Genomic DNA, 20,539 nt, shown 5'->3' with positions numbered 1-20,539 from the left:
CCTGACAACCTGCGCCAAGGTGACGGAGACAGACCCCGAGGACACTGGAAACGCACCAGCGCAGAGATCCAGAAGCTGCTGAGGGCTCAACACGAAAGTAAACTTAAAGCACACCCACCAAGGCTCAGGTACGTTTGCAGAAGAAGGAATGGGAAGAATGTAAAAACCCCAGGGTAGGAGGGAACATCCGGAGACATTGCCCACCCCACAGTGACAGACCGCTGATCTCACAACTCCATGCTGAAAACCAGCATTCCCAGTAATGAAGTGGAGTGGGGGCAGAGAGGAGGAAAACGACAGTTCCAACATGTGACGTGCCCATACAAAGTCTCTACTTAATAATAATAAAAAATTAAAACAAGGGCTGGAGAGATGGCTTAGAAGTTAAGGCCCGTGCCTCCGAAGCCTAGGGACCCAGGTTCAATTCCCCAGGACCCACATAAGCCAGATGTCTGCACAAGGTGGCACATACACCTGGAGTTCATTTGCAGTGGGCAGAGACCCTGGTGCACCCATTTTTTCTCTCTGCCTCGTTTTCTCTCTCAAATAAATAAAACTAAATAAAATTTTAAAAAATTGTTTTTTTTTTAATTCTAACTAAATCTGGATCATGACCATCATGCCAGGAAATGAAAACAGCACAAAACACCAGCTGATCACACGTCTACTTGTCTCCTAAGATGGTTTTCAATTACATGTGTGCATGTGCCGGGGAGCCCGTGCTTTCTGCATTACAGACAAAAGACTGTTAGGACAACACAGTGGTAAGGACGGTGGCTGCTAAGACCAAAGGAAATCCCTACCAGTCAGCAGTCAGTCCTGGACAAGGCAGGGCACCTATGTTCCTCCATAAAGAAACAAAATAAACAAAACGAGGGGCTTCCACATCCCCAGGGAAGCCAGGACTGGGAAAATATTTGCTCTCACTTAGGCTCTTGAGTCTCAAGCACATGACTGACCCAAAGACTGTGATAATGGTGAACCTGGATATGTGATGACCCCAGACAGTTAGTCACAGCTGCTGCAGCTCTGACCCGCAGCAGGGGCCCAACCACAGCGGAGGCGGTGCCAGGACCACAGCTGGGCCCAGGGGAGCATCGGGTCCCTCTGGTTCTACTGGTTCTCATCAGGCTCCTCATCCACGCCCCATCTCCCAAAGGCTCAGCCACAGCCTCCTTCTGTTCAAAGTTACCGGTTTCTCTTGCTCACAACGAAGACTATTGAGTGACACAAACATCATGCTAAGAAGCTAGGCTCGTATCCTGCAGGAGATGGGAAGTTTATCCACAGTTTTAGGCGAGAAGAATGGCATTTGGTGAGGTAGTGCCAGGTCAACTGGAGCACAAACAAGAGTCAGTAGGGGAGAAACGAACAGCTGGCCCAGACTAATGAGGTGAGGACTTGAGCCAATACAGAAAGTATTAACAGCCCATTCACAGAGCTGGAGAGATGACTTAGCAGCTAAGGTATTTGCCTGTGAAGCCAAAGGACCCAGGTTCGATTCCCCAAGACCCATGTAAGCCAGATGCACAAGATGGTGAATGGGTCTATACTGTAGTTCATTTACCCTGGCTGAAGGTCTTGGCATGCCCATTCTCCACCCCCCCCCCGTCTCTCTCTCTCTCTTTCTCTCTCTCTCTCTCCCCCTCTGTCTTTCAATTAAAAAAGAAAAAAGCAGCCGGGAATGGTAGCGGACGCCTTTAATCCCAGCAGCACTCGGGAGGCAGAGGTAGGAGGATCGCCGTGAGTTCGAGGCCACCCTGAGACTCCATAGTGAATTCCAGGCCAGCCTGGGCTAGAGTGAGCCCCTACCTCGAAAAAACAAACAAACAAAAAAAGTAGCCTGGAGCCTTGCTTCTTAAAAAACAATAAACAAATCAAAGGCCATTCATACTTTCTGTGCGAACTACATTTCTAAAGTCTGGAAGGAAGGAAGGGTCTGCTCAAGCGCAGGGCTGGACAAATCGAGTGAAGGCAGCACGCAGCGCAGTTTAGAGCAGCGGCTCTGGAGTGAGCAGCCTTGCATGTGAATTCAGACTTACCGGCTGGGTGAACTTGACTTAGGTACTTGACCTCTCCATGCTTCAGCGCTGCCCATCTGTAAAGGGGAATGACAACAGCACTTCACTCACAGTTGCTCTTACGAGGATTAAGACCAGCAAAACTAAAAGTAATTAATTAATTAATTAATTAAAAAGCCGGACATGGTGGCACACGCCTTTAATCCCAGCACTTGGAAGGCAGAGATAGCAGGATCATCTTGAGTTCAAGGCCACCCTGAGACTACATAGTGAGTTCCAGGTCAGCCTGAGCTAGAGTGAGACCCTACATCAAAAAATCCACAGGAAAAAAAAAAAAAAAAAGATCAGCTAAAATATACAAAGGCTTTGATAAGAATTAGGCACGCAACAATCTGGATATAACTATGTTAAAGAACTTTTGCAAATACCATCCCACCCACAGTAACAAACTTGCTCAGGGCGAGCCTGTGGAGTGAACAGCCAGTGATTGCACCTCACCTATTTTAATTATTTACCATTCTGAAGACAAAAGTTTTACGCAAAGCCAATGGCATAATTGGGCTTAAAATCTTGAAATATTTCGGTCACATTGCTATGTGCAAATTTATCCCCTCCTAAAATTCAATGATGCTTCATTATCAAGCACCACTGGGGGAATAAATGCTCCACATTAAGTTGTTTGTTTTTTTTTTTTTTTATAGTGATGGAAGCCTATCGAAGAAGTAAGCCTTCATAAGCTTGAGTTCTGATAAGAGAAAACCTGGAAAATCTACTATAGAATGTTCTGCTTTCTGAAAGAGCAGATCGCCGGTCATGTGATGTTTTCACAAATCATGTTGAACATCAGTCACGGCCCTGCAGTCAACACTCAGAAATGCTTTAAAATCCCATCACTTAGGGGTGAGGCTGTAAAGATTTGCCTTTATATTACCAACTCAAGCCCCTGCCCCTTCCCAGCTTTTTTTAGATAGGGTCTCACTTGTGCCTATTCTGAGTCATAACATAATGTCCCCTATCTTATTATAACCTGAAACCACTTACAAAGCATATAAAAATTCAGCATAAAGCTAAAGGCATTCCGTATATGGGTATATTTTATATCAATTACAGTGTGAGTAGATGCCATCATTCAAGAGCAGGAAGCTTGCACTGTACTTATGGCAAAGCCATTTAGACTACTCTAAAATCTGCTCCCAGATTTTCACTGCTAAGATAGTGGAGGCTGCCAAAAGAATGCTGCCGTTCTGACAAGTAATGAGCAGCAGTCGACATTAAGGAAGGTTTAGTCCCCAGCCCTGCAGACACTCACTTAACACAGTGTATGTAAGATCACCAGTGTATCAGTTTCACATTGTCGCTATAACAAATGACCCCAATTTCATAGCATAAAACAACAAAAATTTATTATCCCACAGTTCCAGAGGTCTGAAATTTGAAATGGGTCTTAGTGGACTAAAAATCAGTCTGTTAGCAGGCCTGAGTTCCTTCTCGCTCTCCAGGACACTGTACTTCAACAGCTGACAAATGGATTTCACAAAATACATAGAGGCTACTGGCATTACTGAGCTTCTCCTCCAGTTTCTGTTTCAGTCCCCACTTCTCTTTCTCTAACACTCTGGTAGTAACTCCTTGCAGAGACCCTGCAACTTCCCTGGACCTACCTGGATGAGCCAGGATAACCTCCCCATCTCAGTGTCCTGACCTCCGTCAGTCATGCAGAATTCCCTTGCCACATGAAGTAACATATGGTTAGCTTCCAGGGATCAGAAGATGGATGTGTTTGGGGGCCACCGTGGCACCCGCAACACCGGTATGTACATTGACAGATCTCAAAACTAAGTTAGTCACCTTTCCACGCACACGCACCAGGTCTGTCCAGACCTGCCTTACCCACCATCTCCTTGAGAGCCACAGCTGGCCACAAGTTCACCCTTCCAGTCTATCAAGGCAAATAGCCAATGGCCACCAGGGACTCCTCTTTTTCTCTCACATTCCTCACTCCATTTGCCACCAAGTGTCTTCAGGTATCCTTTCAATAAACAGATCCTGTGTCTATCTCTCCATGGCTCCATAGCTAGCACCAAAACATCACCACCTTTTCTCAGTGGGATTTCAGGAACCACTGTCTGCATTCTCTCAGATCCCACTCTATGGTCTGCTCCGAATCCCATAATCAGGGGTCAACCACAGTTAACTTCAGGGCTTAGCTCAGCAGCTGCCCATCGTCCACTCCCTATCTCCAAAGCAGGCAGCCATACACCTGTTATAGGTGTAGATCAGAATGTGGAGGGGAAGGGAACCCAAGGATTACCAGGTTCTTGTGTCCCAGGTTCAATGATTGCACCAGGGATGCATGTTAAGATCAGAGACAGTTTATTAAGATAAAATTAAGATATTAAGAGATATTAAGAATATTAAGAGAAAAATCACTCCTGAGAATGCAAAGAGGCTAGTGATCTGGGAAAAGGCATAGACCCAAAGGGTTGGGCCAGGAGTCTCATGACTTATAGGTCATTTACACAGCACCCACATCCCCCAGCTTTTGAGTAACATGGGCTTACCTCAAGCATTCTCAGTTGTTGTAGCCCAGGTAAAGAAATCTTTTCTCTGCCAACTGGCTTCTTTCATATGTGAGTCTCAATGCCTTTCTCTCCCAGCTCCTACTCTCCTGCCATGATGTTATTGTCCAAAAGTTATCCATAGTTTATGAATGTGCTGAATGCAAACATCTGAGAAGCTCAATGTACTCCAGGTAAGGTAAGCTAGAGAAATCTACACTGAGGAGCAGTCTGATTCAGTGTCTAATAGATTGTATTGTTTCCTGGATAGCCAAGATTCATAGGTCCTGGATTCAAGGGGTGAGAATGGGAATGGTACCACTCAGTATCACCCCCACAGACTGACTAGCACATTGTTTTCTTGGCTTTGTGTTCCTGTAACTGTATATGCTCTGCTCACCTATAAGCCTTATGTCCAGCGGGCTAAGAGGGGTGGGGCAGGAACTGCTTCTGCAAGGAGGCACCACAAATGTGACTTTGAACTGGAAGCTAAGACTTATACCTGACTACTTTGGCCTCCTGAGGCCCATTGTTAGCAGGCAACATGGATCCAGAATACCAAGTGAAAATTGTTCTGTTCCTCCACACTGGAGGTAAGGACGAGTATTGTGGAGTTCAGGAGATCCATTAGAGATTCTCATGGTTGTTACCATGGCCCAAAAATAAGACTGGTGAGAAACTACAGCTCAATCCAGGGCAGAGGCCACATGGCTTACTCAAACCCTTCAGGAATGAACATGTGGTTACCATCCCACATAAAGAACCGAGACCAACTGAGGTGCTTCTGAGGCTGGAGAGAATATGAACGGACAGAAGATGGTTGTGGTGATTTGAATGTAAAATGCCCCTACACACTCATGTGCTTGAACACTTGATGCCCAGTTGGTGGCGCTGTTTGAGAAGGTTGTGTGGAAATTTCAGGAGCTGAAGCTTTGTGGAAGGAAGTGTGTCCCTGAGGGTGTGAAAGCCCAGAAGGACTTGTTCCCTCTACTTCCTGACTGCTGATGTGAGGATGTGATGCTGGATGACTTCTTCTGCCATGTTAGACTACCATGTTAGACTTCCCCTTAAAACTTTAAGCTAAAAATGGACCCTTTCCTTTATCTTCTTCTCTTCAGATATTTTTCCCTGGCAATGGGAAAGTAACAGTTACAGGAGTTACAAATACCAGCTACAGCCACAAAACCAATTGCAGAAATGAGGATTGTAATTGTCATGAGTGTCTGGTCCTATTTCATTAAACATACACATGTGTTAAACAAACACGTGTGTGTATGTGGGTTTTTTTCTCTCCTATTTCTTTCCCCTGCAATATAACACTGATTGAGGAATCAGCACTTCAGTGTTGCTAAATCTATGTGATCATCCAGAAGTTACGAGATAATAAGGCTGACGGTTCCTCACAGAATTGCACTATCCATTCTGGGGAAAGAATTTTAGAGCAAAAGTGCCCAATAAAACACTAGGAAACAAAATCCAGCAGGACAGCAAAAGAATTATACTCCAGAGCCAATAGCAATTTAATTCCTGGAGTGCAAGGACATTCTAACATATGAAAACTGATCAACACAACACATTTAAAACAAAAACGTCAAATGTTTCAATTGATTCAGACAAAGAACTTGACAAAATTCAAAAGTGATTAAAAAAAAAACCTCATCAAACAATACTAGAAGGAATCTACTTCAAGGTAATAAAAATCATATGTGAAAAATTCTATTGCAAACATCATACTTGATAGCTTTTCCTCTTAGTTCAGGAACAAAGTAAGGATGCCTGCCCTTACTCTTTCCATTCAACACAGTACCCAAGGTAATCTAGCTAGAGCAAAACAGACAAGAAAAATAAATAAATAAATAAAAGGCATCCCAATACAAAGAAAGAAGTAGCATTATCTGTTCATGAATGATAAGATCTTGTATTTATACTTTATCATATGTCCATCTAACATATTATATTCATAATATACATTATGTCTTTATAACTACATAGCACTCTGAATATTCCATCTGAAAGGTGCTAACAATGAATTTAGAAATATAGATTATAAAGTCACTACCAAAAGATCCATTGCATTTCTATAAACTGTGAAAAAACCTTAGCTGTAAATAATAATTATGTTTCTAATATCACAAGAGAATAAAACACTTAGAAATTAGCCAAAGGGGTAAAAGATTTTTACAGTGAAAATTACAAAGCAGTACTGAAAGAAAATTTAAAAGTCATTAATAAGTGTAAAGCTATCTCATGTACATGAATTGAAGACATAATATTGTGACACTATGAACAACAGCCACAATTATCTCCAGATTCAATGCAATCAAAGGCATGTTTTTTCATAAGTCAAAAATTCTTCCTGAAATTCATATGGAATTTCATTTAACTCTGAACATCCAAAACAATTAATTAAAGAACAGAGTGGTTAAGACTCATATTTTCTGATTCCAGCATTTGCTACAAAGCTACAGCGATAAAACACTGTACTGCTGGTACACACAATTAGAACAATGGCATAAGCTTACGTCTAAAATGAACATTTGCATATATGGCCAAATAATTTTGATAGGCTTTTTGTCATTCATTGCGAAACGATAGTCTCTTCAACAGGGGTGCCAGGAAAACTGCATATTTACATGCAAAAGACTGAAGGAGGAACCCTTTCTAATATTAAACTCAAAAATTAATTACAAGGCTTGGGAGATGGCTCACAGATAAAGAACTTGCCAGGCAGCTGCCTGAGTTCAGATCCCCAGGCCCTACATAAAAGCTGGGAGCTGGGCTGGAGAGATGGCTTAGCGGTTAAGCGCTTGCCTGTGAAGCCTAAGGACCCCGGTTCGAGGCTCGGTTCCCCAGGTCCCACGTTAGCCAGATGCACAAGGGGGCGCACGCGTCTGGAGTTCGTTTGCAGAGGCTGGAAGCCCTGGCGCGCCCATTCTCTCTCTCTCCCTCTATCTGTCTTTCTCTCTCTGTCTGTCGCTCTCATATAAATAAATAATAATAATGTAAAAAAAAAAAAAAGCTGGGAGCTGTGGTATCACTGGGGAAAAGACACAGAAACAGGAGCATCTCCCAGAGCCTGTGAACAAGAGATCCTGCCTTAAAAAGGAGGCAGAAGGCGAGGGATGCCCTGCAAGTCGCCCTCTGACCTCCACATGTGTGCTGTGGCACAGGCATGCCCACCCCCTCTCTCTCACACACACACCAGATAAATATATTTTTTTAAAGTTTTTAAAAGTTAATTCAAGCCAGGCATGGTGGTGCACACCTCTAATCCTAGCATTTGGGAGGCAGAGGTAGGAGGATAGCTGAGAGTTCGCGGCCAGCCTGGGACTACAGAGTGAATTTCGGGGAAATCTGGGCTGGAGGGAGACCCTACTTCAAAAAGAAAAGTTGGGCTGGAGAGATGGCTTAGTGGTTAAGGTGCTTGCCTGCAAAGGCTAAGGACCCAGGTTCAATTCTCCAGGTCCCATGTAAGCCAAATGCACATGGTGGTGCATGTACCTGGAGTGTGTTTGCAGTGGCTAGAGACCCTGGCATACCCATTCTCCCTCTCTCCTTCCCTCCCTCCCTCCCTCCCCCCCCCCCTCTCCTCCCTCTCTCTCTCTGTCTCTAATAAATAAATAAATAAATAATAAAAACTTTTTTAAAAAAGTTAATTCAAAATGAATCAAAGATCTAACAGATCTTCATTATCCTGGATTTGGAAATGATTTCTTGGGCAAAACATAAAAGGCACAGAAAAAAGGAAGAACAGTCATACTGGATTTCATAGAAATTTTAAAACTTCTGTTTATCAAGAGACATACTGTGTTTCAATGTCTTTATGAATCTAAAAGTAAGTGTATTTTTATTTTTATTTTTGTTAGAGACTGAGAGAGAGAGAAGGAATTGGCATGCTGGGGACTTTGCCATTGCAATCAAATTCCAGACACTTGCACCACCTAGTGGGCATGTGTGACCCTGTGATTGCCTTGCCTTTGTGCATCTGGCTTATGTGGGATCTGGAGAGTCAAACATGGGTCCTTAGGCTTTGTAGGCAAGTGCCTTCACCACTAGACTATCTCTCTAGCCCAAGTAACTGTATTTTTAAAAGATACTGTCAGCATAGTAAAAAAGGCAACCATAGGATAGAAAAATCCTTCTTGTAAATTCTATATAATAGGGGATTCATACCCAGAATATATAAAATTCCCCAAATCTCAACAGCACACAACCTGATTTAGTCCTGGATATAAGACTTGAAAGGGTATTTTCCCAAAGGAGGTATACAAATGGCCAATAATCACAGAAGATTATTGTAGTCCCTCTGCTCATTAGGAAAATGTAAATAAAAGCTTGAATAAGAGAATACCTAACAGTTAGTAGGTGGCTCCTACAAAAACAAAACCAGAAAATAGCAAGTATTGACAAGGATTCAGCTACATTGGAAGCCTCAGACACTGTTGGTCATAACTGTAAAATAGCACATCTGCTATGGCAGAATTATGGTACCTCCCAGAAATATTCAAAATAGAATTATAGCATATTTCAGGAATCCCATCCTAGACATTTACCCTTATAAACTGAAATCAGAGTCTCAAAGCAGTATCTGTGCACCTATGTCCATAGCAGGGTTAGTCAGAACCTGTCAAACATGAACTTAAATAACCAACCTCTGAATGAGTACATGAGCAAAACAGAGTGTCCACAAGCAATGGAGTATGATTCACCTTTGAGAAGAAAGGAAATTCTAACACGTGCTCTGAGGTAAAGGAGCACTGAGAATGTTATGCTGACAGAAATAAGCTACTCACAAAATGTTCATACAAAAACAAGCCTGGTGTGGGGGCACATGCCCTTAATCCAAGGACTCCGGAGGCTGAGATAGAAAGCTCTCGGTAAGTACAAGGCCAGCTTGCGGCTACAGAGTGAGTTCCGGGTTATTCTAATCTAGAGTAAGGCAGTGCCGTAAAACAAAGAGCACACGGAATGGTTCCCCTCGTAAAAGCTCCCGAGGACAAAACAACACAGGCAAAGAGTGGTGGTGGCTGCTGGAAGCCAGGGGAGGAGCAATGGTGCTTGGCTGCTTGATGGGTATAGTTTCCATTCTGCAAGGTGAACACAGTTCTGCAGAATGGAGGGTGGCGATGGTTGTACAAAAGTGTGCACTAAAGTGCTGTTTAACCACTTAACATGATTACAATAGCATATATTGTGTCATGGGTAGTTTGCCACAGTACATTCTTCTAGTAAGCGTGACCAGGACTTTTAGGGAGCAGTATGGCAGCCAGACCAAGTCCTAAAAAGGATCGGGCATAATATAAGCTAGGACATAGGTGGCTGTGAACTGTTCAAGATGCAGTTAATGAAGAAATATTCATTAGCACCTTCCTAGAAATGCCCCGCTCTGGTGGATTCGTTGGCTACATGTCACCCGGCTACACGTCCCTGCTTCTGGTCTGTGGGCAGCCGTCAGAAACAATCACCCATCAGCCCACCCACTTCCCTCCGACCAGCTGGCAAATGCTTCTCCCACCAGGCAGGTCCTGGCTCCCTCTGCCTTTCCCCTCTTCCCACAGTCCACACTTCTGCTCCCTGTTGGCTCTGGAACCAAAGGCAGCTTCAGCATGCTGCCGTGGAAAACCATTCATGGAAACACTCATGGAGCCATACTTCTCCCTCTGTTTATTTCCTGGTGTTGCCTGCTCCCAGTGAGCTCTCTGATGACAGACAGTAGGCGTTACCAAGGCCACTCCTTCCTGACACTTAAGTCCAAGGAGCCCATATTACAACCATAGAGACAAGTAGGGAGGTTGAGAGATTACCGCACCCCCCCCCCCACCGCCGCCGCGAGGATATTTCCCATGACTGTAAAAGACTGGGCTGGGGTCCCCGAGGCAGGCAACGTGACTGTTCTCCCACACCAGCAAAGCCTGGGAAGAGATCAGCAGCTGTAGCCAGACTCGGGGGCCCAGGGATGCATAAGTTCGAAGGTAAGCAGCATGCTGGGCGACCCCAGCAGGACAACCTGTAACATCTCACGGGGAGGGGCGGTGGAGCTGAGACCCACAATAGGAAGATGTCGTTTGTGCCTCAGACCCCAAGACAGAGGAGGAGGGAGGAAGCTATGAAAATGTAGCTAAGATGCCGGTCCAGGGCAGCTCAAGGGTCCAGAGTCAGAACTGAGTTCTGACCCGGATGGCTTTCATCAACTGGGTTACTGCCTGGATCCAAATAGAACATTTTCTCAGCTTGCGCTGGAGAGCGAAGGCCAGCCCCTCTGACACACAGTGCCAGTCTGAGACGAAGAAATGTCATCAAAAATCTCCTCCTACAACTGAATCCGCCCTGTTCCTCCTGCTCTGACTTGCTCTTCCACCTGGCCGTGGCCAGAGGCAGCTTCAAGTATGCCAAGGTCATCACAGAGCTGCTCTGCGCTCACTGAGAAGCCCAAACCCGAGCACCCAGGAGCACCTCCATCTCCAACCGTGACTGCGCCTCTCCATACACACCCCCTTTCTCTCATGTAGACCCTCAAGGGTCCCCCATTCCAGTTCCCAATGCCCCACAGGCAGGAGAAAGTACCAGCGCCCTTTTTGCTCACAATCCTCTTCTGACAGAAGGCCGGGGCATAGGAGGCAGGTGCATGGCCAAAGCTGTCATTAGAGGCGTTTTATCTGTCCTTACAGTGTAACCATGTGGACTTGCCATCCACCAGGACAACTCGGGAATTCTGCATACAAGATCTCAATGCCTCAAGATGGAAAGTGGGGTAATCTGGTGGTGAGAGCCCAGCAACCCTGTGCGGCCGAGACCAGCAGGCACCGTGCGTCTGATGGAAGGCACAGTGGCAGGCATGGCTTATATGTCGGTACCACTGCCATGCGACACAGCACCTCCAGCTGCCTTCCTCGTACTCTCACCCCAAGAGAAGGTGTGAGGTGACTGCCAAGCACCCTCATCCTCCAAGCAGCCTCCCCTGCCTGGGTCCTATGTCCCTCTGGATAGAAAAGAGCAGAAGACTCAATCCTTATCACCTAGTACCCCAGATTCATGGATGACACACCATCACTAAAACCCCTTCAACCTGTGACCTCCTACTTCATAGAGCTTGCTGGGTGTGAAGGTTAATCCTCACTGCATTTGGTATCACCTGGGGGACACACCAATGAGTGCCTTGAAGGACGTTTCCAGAGTGGTTTAACGGAGGAAAGAAGGCTCACTGTGAATACTGGCAGGTCCGTTCTGCGGACTATGCTCCAGGTAGGATACACAGGAAAACAGAGAGGTTGCCTACGCACTGATGATGGCAATTCCCTTCTCGGCTTCCTGACCCCAGATGTGAGCAGGATTCCCCCGCGCAGCTGCAAGCTGCTCCTCCGCCCTGCCTTCCCCGCGCAGATGGTCTCTGTCCTCTGCGTCACAAGCCCAAAGAACCCTTTGCCCTCTTAAGTTGATTCGGGTCAGGCATTTGATCGCAGCAATGAGAAAAGTCACTAAACACAACTGGGGGATCTTTCTCAGGGTTCAGCAAGGTAGTGAGGAGCTCCGTTAATGAAACCAACATGTTTTTCACTTTGTAGATGAACTCTGGTTTGTATCTGAACAATGTGTGCATCCTTAAAAAAAAAAAAAAATCCCTCTTGCAATGATCCCTTCTCCCCAAAGGTGTCATGTCCTTGGTTCATTTTCATGAGCTCCTTGTATCTTCAGTAAGATGAGAAATTCGCTCTCCAACGTCACAAGCGACAATTTCCTGAGGCTGCCTAAGACTCTCCAGCTCCTCTTCCTAACAACTGACTCCCATGCAGAATCTTCGCCCCCAGCACCCTCCCAACGTTATCCCACATGCCTAACAGAGCACATCGAATTACCGGGAATCCATATTACCCTTCCTTAGCAGACAGCTCTAAGCCAGTGAGACTGCTGACGAGAAACCAATGGCACCTCTTGATTAGGGAGGGGCTGGTCCAAAATAGTTTAGTCAGAGTAGCCCACTGCTGTATCACAAGGCAAGCTGGATGAGCAATAGCTCCACAGTGCAGAGAGGCCTAGCCTCTTATTAAGCTAATATTTTAGGCAGGAGCTCACATTGCTTCAAGCTGCATTACATTCAGGGGGAAGTTCCATCTCCACCCTGAATTATTCAAAACCTTTTTAATTTTTAGTACCCATAAATACACTCCCCTCTGATAAGAACGCCCCCTTCTGAGGAATGCTTTGGGGGTTGGTCTACTCCGAAGGTACTTCTTAATTCATGGATTTTATTTTAACAATTTAGAGTGCAATGTGATAGTCACAGGATGTGAAAAACCTGTCCATATTCAGTTAATATTTTGGTCATATTCAGGTAATTAAGACCTTTTTCTTTTTGCTGCCTCTGTATTTATGTTCTAATCCTTCTCCCGACTGATCTCTGCTCACAGAGCCATTTCTCTAAATGTTTTGTTTTCTCCAAAAGGAGTTAACTTGTCAGTGGAGATGGAAACTGAAAGGCACATTGATTCCTAAAATGTTGTCACTGACGCTGATGACACTTTTGCTTTACAACACATTTGTAAAGAAAGAAAGAAAGAAAAAGAAAAAGGAAAGAAAAGAAAAAGAATTCCCAAGGAGAGTTTTTGAACACTAAGGCTTGGTGATGACATGGCCAAGGAGACTGCCCAGCCCTAGCCGCTGGCACCAGGGGGAAGGGAAAGGACGGCTGCCCTCCAATACTGTGCACTGAGAGTCTTCCCCGCTATGTTTGCATTATTGCTAGGTCCCTGGTCTCACACATAACCTGGCTTTTGTTTCTGCTCGTCCCAGAAGCAGGCACGGCTCCTCCACTGCTCCCTCTTATCGGGGTCCTCCGATTACTTCCTCATCCATATCACATGCTCTTAACTCTGGCGGCACGTGTCAACTGCTGTTCATCTTAAGCAATTCTGATGCCACGGTCCCTCCCCTGAATATTCTTTTGAAAAATTGTATCTTGTTGTTTGTTTGTTTGTTTGTTTTTGTTTGTGTATGTGTGGTGTGTATGTATGAATCTGGATGAGGGTCTGTGGAGGCCAGAAGTCAGCATCAGGCAGTGCCTGACTTCAATGAGATTGCTAGAGATCTGAGCTCAGGTCCTTTGCTTAAACAGCAAACGCTTTGTGCAATCAACCATCTCCCAGCCCTCCGCTGCACATGGTGACTTCTCCTCCTGCACACTGTGATAACGTCATCGCTCGTTGTGGTGGCCCGCTGAGGTGCTACACACAGCCAAGGTGGAGTGCCACGCAGGACCTGTAACCCAAACTCACTGCTTATACGCCGAATGGCCCGGGGATAGATGCTCTATTTGTTGGTTGCTTTTCTGCTAAGGTGTACATAGCCTGAAATTCATTACTTTGGTCACTCTGCAGTCACTTTTTCATTAAAAGATTATACCATGCTATTTCAAATACATTTATAATAAGGGCCAGGTCATAGAAAAAAATACTGATGCTTGGACTCTGGCTAATGTGACCTCCCAGCAAAAGTCCACTTGGACAGAGAGAAAGATGCCTCTTCGGGATGGCAAGTAGGTCAGGATTGACTCCGCATGGAAGTCACTCGTAGACTTGCTCACAGACAGTCCGTTAGCAGGGCCAAACGTGTCTTCCAAGCTTGTCTCTTTTAGAACGTTGAAAGTTCTCTGTTCCTCTCTTACCCCCGAAACCACCCTTCCAAAGAGCAGTACCTCCCACTGTGGTAGGAACATTTGCAATTACCTGACCATAAGTCTCGGTGCCCACTGCGTCCTTCTGGACTCTCTACGTCCACGCTCTTTGAGTCCTTCCCCTCTTCTCCTTTTTTACTCGGGTTCCTTTTGTGTCACAAAGGTGTGTGGGGGGGAGTTCCTTTATATTCCTGGTGTACACACACCTAAACAACAAGTGTAGATATGAAGTTACTGGTCAGGGTTCAAAGGAGTCCACTGAAGTGGTTTTGAATTCTCAGTTCTCTCTCTCATGTCCTGTGATCTAGGGATGTTTCCTTAGCACACAGTTTCTTCATCTAAATAGTGAAGAGAATAATTTCTATTCCAAAACATTTAAAGCAGTATGTGAAAATGTATAAAAAGCTCTAGGCTGAAGCACTGTGGCCCGCATCTGTCTGTCTTCTTCGGAAGACACAGGGTCCATGTGGCTACTGAGAGTTTGCAGTATGGCTAGTACAGCTGTGAATTCAATTTCTCCTTGAATTAAATGTTAATTACTTTTAGTTTGGGTGAACGCTGTATGACTTAGTCCAATAACATCTCCATAGGAAGTACCAACCACCTTGTCACCACGTCTAATCCAGATGCCCATAGGATATGGACCTCCATGGGGATACCCCAGGGCCTCCACAGTTCAAACTAAGCTGATCATCTCTGTCCTCTTCCCAGAGCCTGCTGCCCTTCCTACCTCATGGGAGCAGTTATCTTGTTACTGAAACGAAATGCCCAACCAGAAACAGATCATGGCTGTAAAAGTTGTATTAGCGTTTCAAGGGGGGAATCTCATCATGGCAGAGTAGAGGCTGGGCACCACATCTTGTCACATCAGCTGGGAGGTACCAGAAAGAGAGAGCTAGCTCTGACCTAGCAGACTAGATTAGTAAACATTATGGCCCACCCTCAGTGACACACCTCCTCCAGCAAGGTTCCACCTCCCAAAAGCTCGACCGACTAGGGACGGAGTAGGAGGCTCAATGAGGCACACACTCACACACACACACACACACACACACACACACACACACACACACACACATAAGAGGTTATGGGAGGGGGACATTTCACAATCAAACCACCATGCTTAGACTCTTAACCAGCCAAGCCTGAGCCACCCCAGAGAGCTTCCAAATGCCAAACCTAGCTATGGTGACCCAAATAACTTCTCATACCATTAGAGGAAACCCTGGAAATTATCTTCTCCCATCTTCTTATTCCATAAATGAAGAAACCAAACTAAAGACAGGAGAAGTCGATTTGTCGGGGTTCTCTAGGGAGTAAGAACCAACAGGATGTGTACCAGGAGAAAAACGAGGTCTATTTAGGGAACTGGTTCACATGATTATGCAGGCTGCCGGTTCCAAAATCTTCAGGGCACGCAGTGGGCCGGAGACAAGGAAAGAGTAAGGATGCAGCGCTCCTTGGGCTGGTGGAAATCCCTTCCTGCTGGGGGGCGGGGGGGGGGAGGGAGGAAACGTGTCGTTCCTACCTTCTAATGTGCAACTGACTGCACAAAGCTTACCAGCCTTATGAAGACAATTTGCTTTACCCAAAGTGCACCCCATGAAAAATTACTGAACCCAACAAATGTTATCATTTCAACATGTCAACAGTGCAAAATTCTCAAAGGAGAGATTTTTTCCACCCCCTTCTTTTCTTCAGACTAATTCTTTAAAATTCCAGTGTTAATTTTATATCATGGTTCATCTAAATTTGGATAGCTGTATGTATCTTCAGCCTGCTGTACTGGGATCTCAGCACTGGTCTTTGTTTTCTTTGGGGGGGAGGGTTGGTTTTTTGAGGTAGGGTCTCACTCTAGCCCAGGCTGACCTGGAATTCACTATGTAGTTTCAGGGTGGCCTCGAACTCACAGCAATCCTCCTACTTTTGCCTCCCGAGTGCTGGTATAAAAGGCATGTACCACCACTCCCGGCTTGATCTTTGATTTTAAAAAGAACCACCCTGGGCTGGAGGGATGGCTTAGGGGTTAAGGCGTTTGCCTGAAAGCCAAAGAACCCAGGTTCGATTCCCCAGAACCCACGTTAGCCAGATGCACAAGGGAGCATACGCATCTGGAGTTCGTTTGCAGTGGCTGGAGGCCCTGACACACCCATTCTCTCCCTCCCCCCCCTCCCTTCTTTCCTCCCTCTCTCTCTGTCAAATAAATAAATAAAAATAAAATATTTTAAAAAAGAACCACCCTCATAGATACTGAGTGGGACCTAAATTTGGTACACAATTCCCTATAAGGTGAGTAACGTTGAACTTCCTCTGACTCTTGACCTCTTCTGACTTTTCCACTTGTTCCCTAACCCGGTTTTCTTGAACTGTTTTCAATGACGTCTCCTTTCCTGGGGACTCTGTGCTCCTGGCCATCTATCTATAGGTCCTAACTCCTTGATCTGAGCCACAGAAACTCACCTTAGCGACCGACTGGTATCATCAGTCACAGTCATGATTGATTCACTAACTAAAAATCCATCTCTTGCCTCCACAAAGAAGCAAGATAGACCCCTTAGTGCACGCCGGAAGGACCTCACACTGGGAAGCAGCCCTCTGGTATCCACATCCTTCCAAAGTAGAGTAAAAATCACACTCAAATCTACTTGAAACATGGGGTGACACATTATTTGGCCAAGCTAAAGCCCTGGGCCCCCTTACCTTGGCATCTACAAAATCCATAAGGCGGGCTAGACAGATCCTCACAATGCCAGAGTTCTGAGGCAGCAGGGCCACTAGTGACAGCTAGAGAAAGGCAAGTGACATGCTGGTCACTGGGCAGGAGGCCCATTGGCAAGTGCCAATCGGAACACGCCGCCCTTGCTCAGGAAAGAACACGAGACCGAGAACACACGTCACCTAAAAGTGTGATGGAAACGATGCTGATAACTTTACTTCTCCCCTTTTTCTTCTCCCATTTTATTAAGGTATATTTGATATATAATAAAATTCGCTCCTCTGAACATGCAATTCTGCAAGTTTTGACAACTATGTAATCATGAAATCACACCACAATCTACTTATAGAGCATTTTCAACACCTGTCAAAATGCTCTCCTCCTCCTTTGTAGTCAGTGCTCCCTAATCCCCCTGGAACCTTCTAGTTTATCTCGTGTTTCCATGGCTTTGCCTTTCCTGGAACAGAGACATACAATCCTGGAACCTTCTAGACTATGTCGTGTTTCCATGGCTTTTGTCTTTTCCAAAGCATCTTATAAACAGACACGTACAACGAGTCCCTAGAGAGGATCCCCTCTCATTTGTGTGCTCTGTGATTTATCCACACGGGTTCACGTATCTGCAGTATGTCCTAAAGGAAGGATTTTAGGACTTTTAGCTATGATGAATTACGCCTAACATGAAGATTACAATTTTCACTGTGTTTAAGGAGCACTAAGTCCCGTGGCATGAAGCATACTATTCAGCACCCATTACTGCTGGCTTTGCTTTCAGAGGCCGTCCTCATCACATGATTAATTTTGAACTTTAGTTCCACTCATGGGCCTCTGAGAGACATCTCAGTCTGATAGTACATTCTGTTGGCAAACATAAGTCAAGCTACACATTAGATTGCTCAGTAAAGTCCAGGCTAATGCCTGTAGCCCCAGGATAATTAATAGAGCCAAAAAAGACTACATGACTATGTTAGCCATAGGGAGTTTCCTTGTGGGGAAGCAAAGTTAAACAAAACCTTCGATTTCTATCCAAATGATGCACAGATTTATTTTCCCTAATCCAAAAATCTCACTTCTCAGATTCCTATCCTAAACATATCTGTATATGCCTATGAAATGTTATCAAAAACAAGCAAAACATCAGAAGCAATCCAAACAGCCATCTATGGAAAGATGGCTACATAAGTTATGGCATATCTTTTCTCTTCCTCCTAAAAATACATATAGCTATAAGAAAGAATTAAACTCATACAGAAAAATGCTGTTCTTTCTGCTCATGTTCCTCAAATCAAAACATATCTCTACAAACACAGTGGTCTTCTGGGTTTTCTTTGGGACTTCATAATCACATCCTTTAAGGAAACAATGTTTCTTGATAAGAAAAATCATTTTAAAACAAAAAAAAAACACTTGCTCCAATTTTTAAAACATTGTATTACTTATTTCAACTTGTGTACTAAATGTTAGTAAGAGAGTATGTGTCACCAGTTATTTATGAATATACATATAAAACTTCTCGAGATTGGATAAGAGCTAGCATAATTTTAAGTATATTTGCATACAAAAGTAATGTGTGTGTTAATTTTCCCTATTCAACAAAATCATATGAAATGATCAACACACCCCCACACCGCTACTTATTTCATGATTCTACGTGACTGTGCTGGCTAAAGTACAGGTACGGTGTGGCTCAACAGGGGCCGATGCTTAGAATCTCAAAAAGCCTGAATCAAAGGCCAAGTTCCTTGCTAGGAATCCTGGGAAGGAATCTGCTTTCAAGCTTACTGTCATGGGGACTGGCTATTGCTTTGAGTCGTAGGACTGGGGTCAGCACTGAGACCAGCCTCTGCTCCCAAAACCTGGCCACTCTGATTCTCATTCTTCCACGTGATCCAAGCAACCCTTTCATCTCTCAGATGGCTCTTATTTCTCCTGCTGTTGCATCTCTCTGACTCCACACAGGAAAGTTCTCTACTCTTAAAGTTTTACTTATTTTCAAGCAGATAGCGGGGGGGTGGGGAAATGGGCACACCAGGACCTCTAGCCACTGCAAACAAACTCCAGACCCATGTGCCACTTTGTGCATCTTGCTGTACATGAATTCTGGGGAATCGAACTCTGGTTGTTAGCCTTTGCACACAAGCAGCTTAACCACTGAGCAATCTCTCCAGCCCTGCCCTTAAGGTTTGACACCCGACTGAATGCGCCTTCTCTTAAAGTCTGTAATTTTAATTATCCGTCAACTTCCTTTTGCCAGAAAACAATATAGTCACAGGTACCTCAATGAGGCACCCCTGTGGAGTCTCTCATAATGAGTTTTTAAAAATGCAAATGAGCTGAAAACCTCTCAATTTGATGGGCAATACAAGCTGTGACCTAGGCTGTCGCCCTCTATGAATGGGCGTGGACATACGTGTGCACATTCACGGGCAACTGGAATTGTTTATCAAGCACCCTGTAATCCGGCAGTGCCACAGTTAAGCCTGGGTCAGTGGGTGCATCAAAAAGGGGAAGCGGTCCCACAAGTTGGATCTAAGCAAGTGAGATGGTCGAGACAGTCATGAGCAGACAGGGGAGTGGCGGGAGTTAAGTCACAGTATCAAATGACCATGAAACAGGTGCGAAGGCGAATGGAAGTGAGCCGTAAAACTGGATCGCAATCCAAGCTCCATCTTGAGGCAAAGTAAGTGAAAGCAGTGATGATCAGGCAGGTGAACTACAGCGTATTTGGGGAAAGCAGGCATTTTCTAAGGTGCTAAAGTTAGACCCGTATGGGAGCCTTTGTCTCCTATTTTCATTTTCACACCAGGACTGACCGCAACACAGCCACAGAGGATGACTTAATAGTGACCCCACACTTTACAATTAAACTATTAACTTCAAATTTCTAAATCTAGTCTTCAAGATAATTTATAAAACATTTTTCCCCCAAAGAGAGATATGGTTGTGTACATATTCAATCCCAGTTCTCAGGAGGCTGAGGTAGAAGGATCACAGCACTCAAGACTAGAAAAGAAAGGATTATTTTTAGCTGATAAAAACAAAAAAACAAAAAAACACTACAATTTAAAGAAACCCAGTGTTTTCTTTAGGTTTAACAATTTCGTTCTTTAAAACGGAAAAGACCTGTTAACAGTTGTCAGGACAAAAAGGGACTACCTAAGAGAAAGGAAACCAAATCACATAGGTTACGATCCCAAAGTTTTATGGGTCGGTTGTTAGGAACTGAGAAAACGTGCTCACATTTGAAAAATGTAGAACGGGCTGGAGAGATGGCTCAGCAGTTAAGGTGCTTGCCTGCAAAACCTAACGACCTGAGTTCTATTCCCTAGTAACCACAGAGAGCCAGAAAATGGAACATGCATCCGGAGTTTGTAGCTGCTGGAGGCCCTGGCATGCCGATTCATTCTCCCTCTCTCTCACTCTCTCTGTCTCTCTCTCTCTCTCTCTCTCCCCCTCCCTCCCTCCCTCTCTCTCTGCTTGCAGTTTTTGGGGTTGGGGTCAGATCTGGAGAGGATGGTGATAACACTTCAGGTTGGGTCTGTGAATTTCCTAAGAAAAGGCAGCCTGGTGAGGCCAG

The 20,539-nt window shown here is 44.9% G+C and overlaps 1 protein-coding gene across 12 annotated transcripts in view; it reads right to left on the bottom strand.

Annotated features, from left to right (window-relative positions):
• Positions 1-20,539, bottom strand: part of Mtus2 (microtubule associated scaffold protein 2) — a 532,186-nt gene that overhangs the window by 376,495 nt on the left and 135,152 nt on the right. For 4 of the 12 annotated variants that reach the window (XM_045154628.1, XM_045154631.1, XM_045154633.1 and 1 more), the window contains 2 exons: positions 14,299-14,452; positions 2,043-2,098 (listed from right to left, as the gene is read on the bottom strand). The exons of 3 other annotated variants lie outside the window; for them this stretch is intronic. The gene's annotated coding sequence lies outside the window, so the exon portion shown is untranslated. The remainder of the gene's footprint in view (positions 1-2,042; positions 2,099-14,298; positions 14,453-20,539) is intronic. 5 more of the 12 variants (XM_045154630.1, XM_045154635.1, XM_045154636.1 and 2 more) reach the window with 2 other exon arrangements.

This window comes from Jaculus jaculus, chromosome 7 (genome assembly GCF_020740685.1).
Source record: "Jaculus jaculus isolate mJacJac1 chromosome 7, mJacJac1.mat.Y.cur, whole genome shotgun sequence".
Classification (NCBI taxonomy): Eukaryota; Metazoa; Chordata; class Mammalia; order Rodentia; family Dipodidae; genus Jaculus; species Jaculus jaculus.
This window is presented reverse-complemented; position numbering and strand designations above follow the sequence as displayed.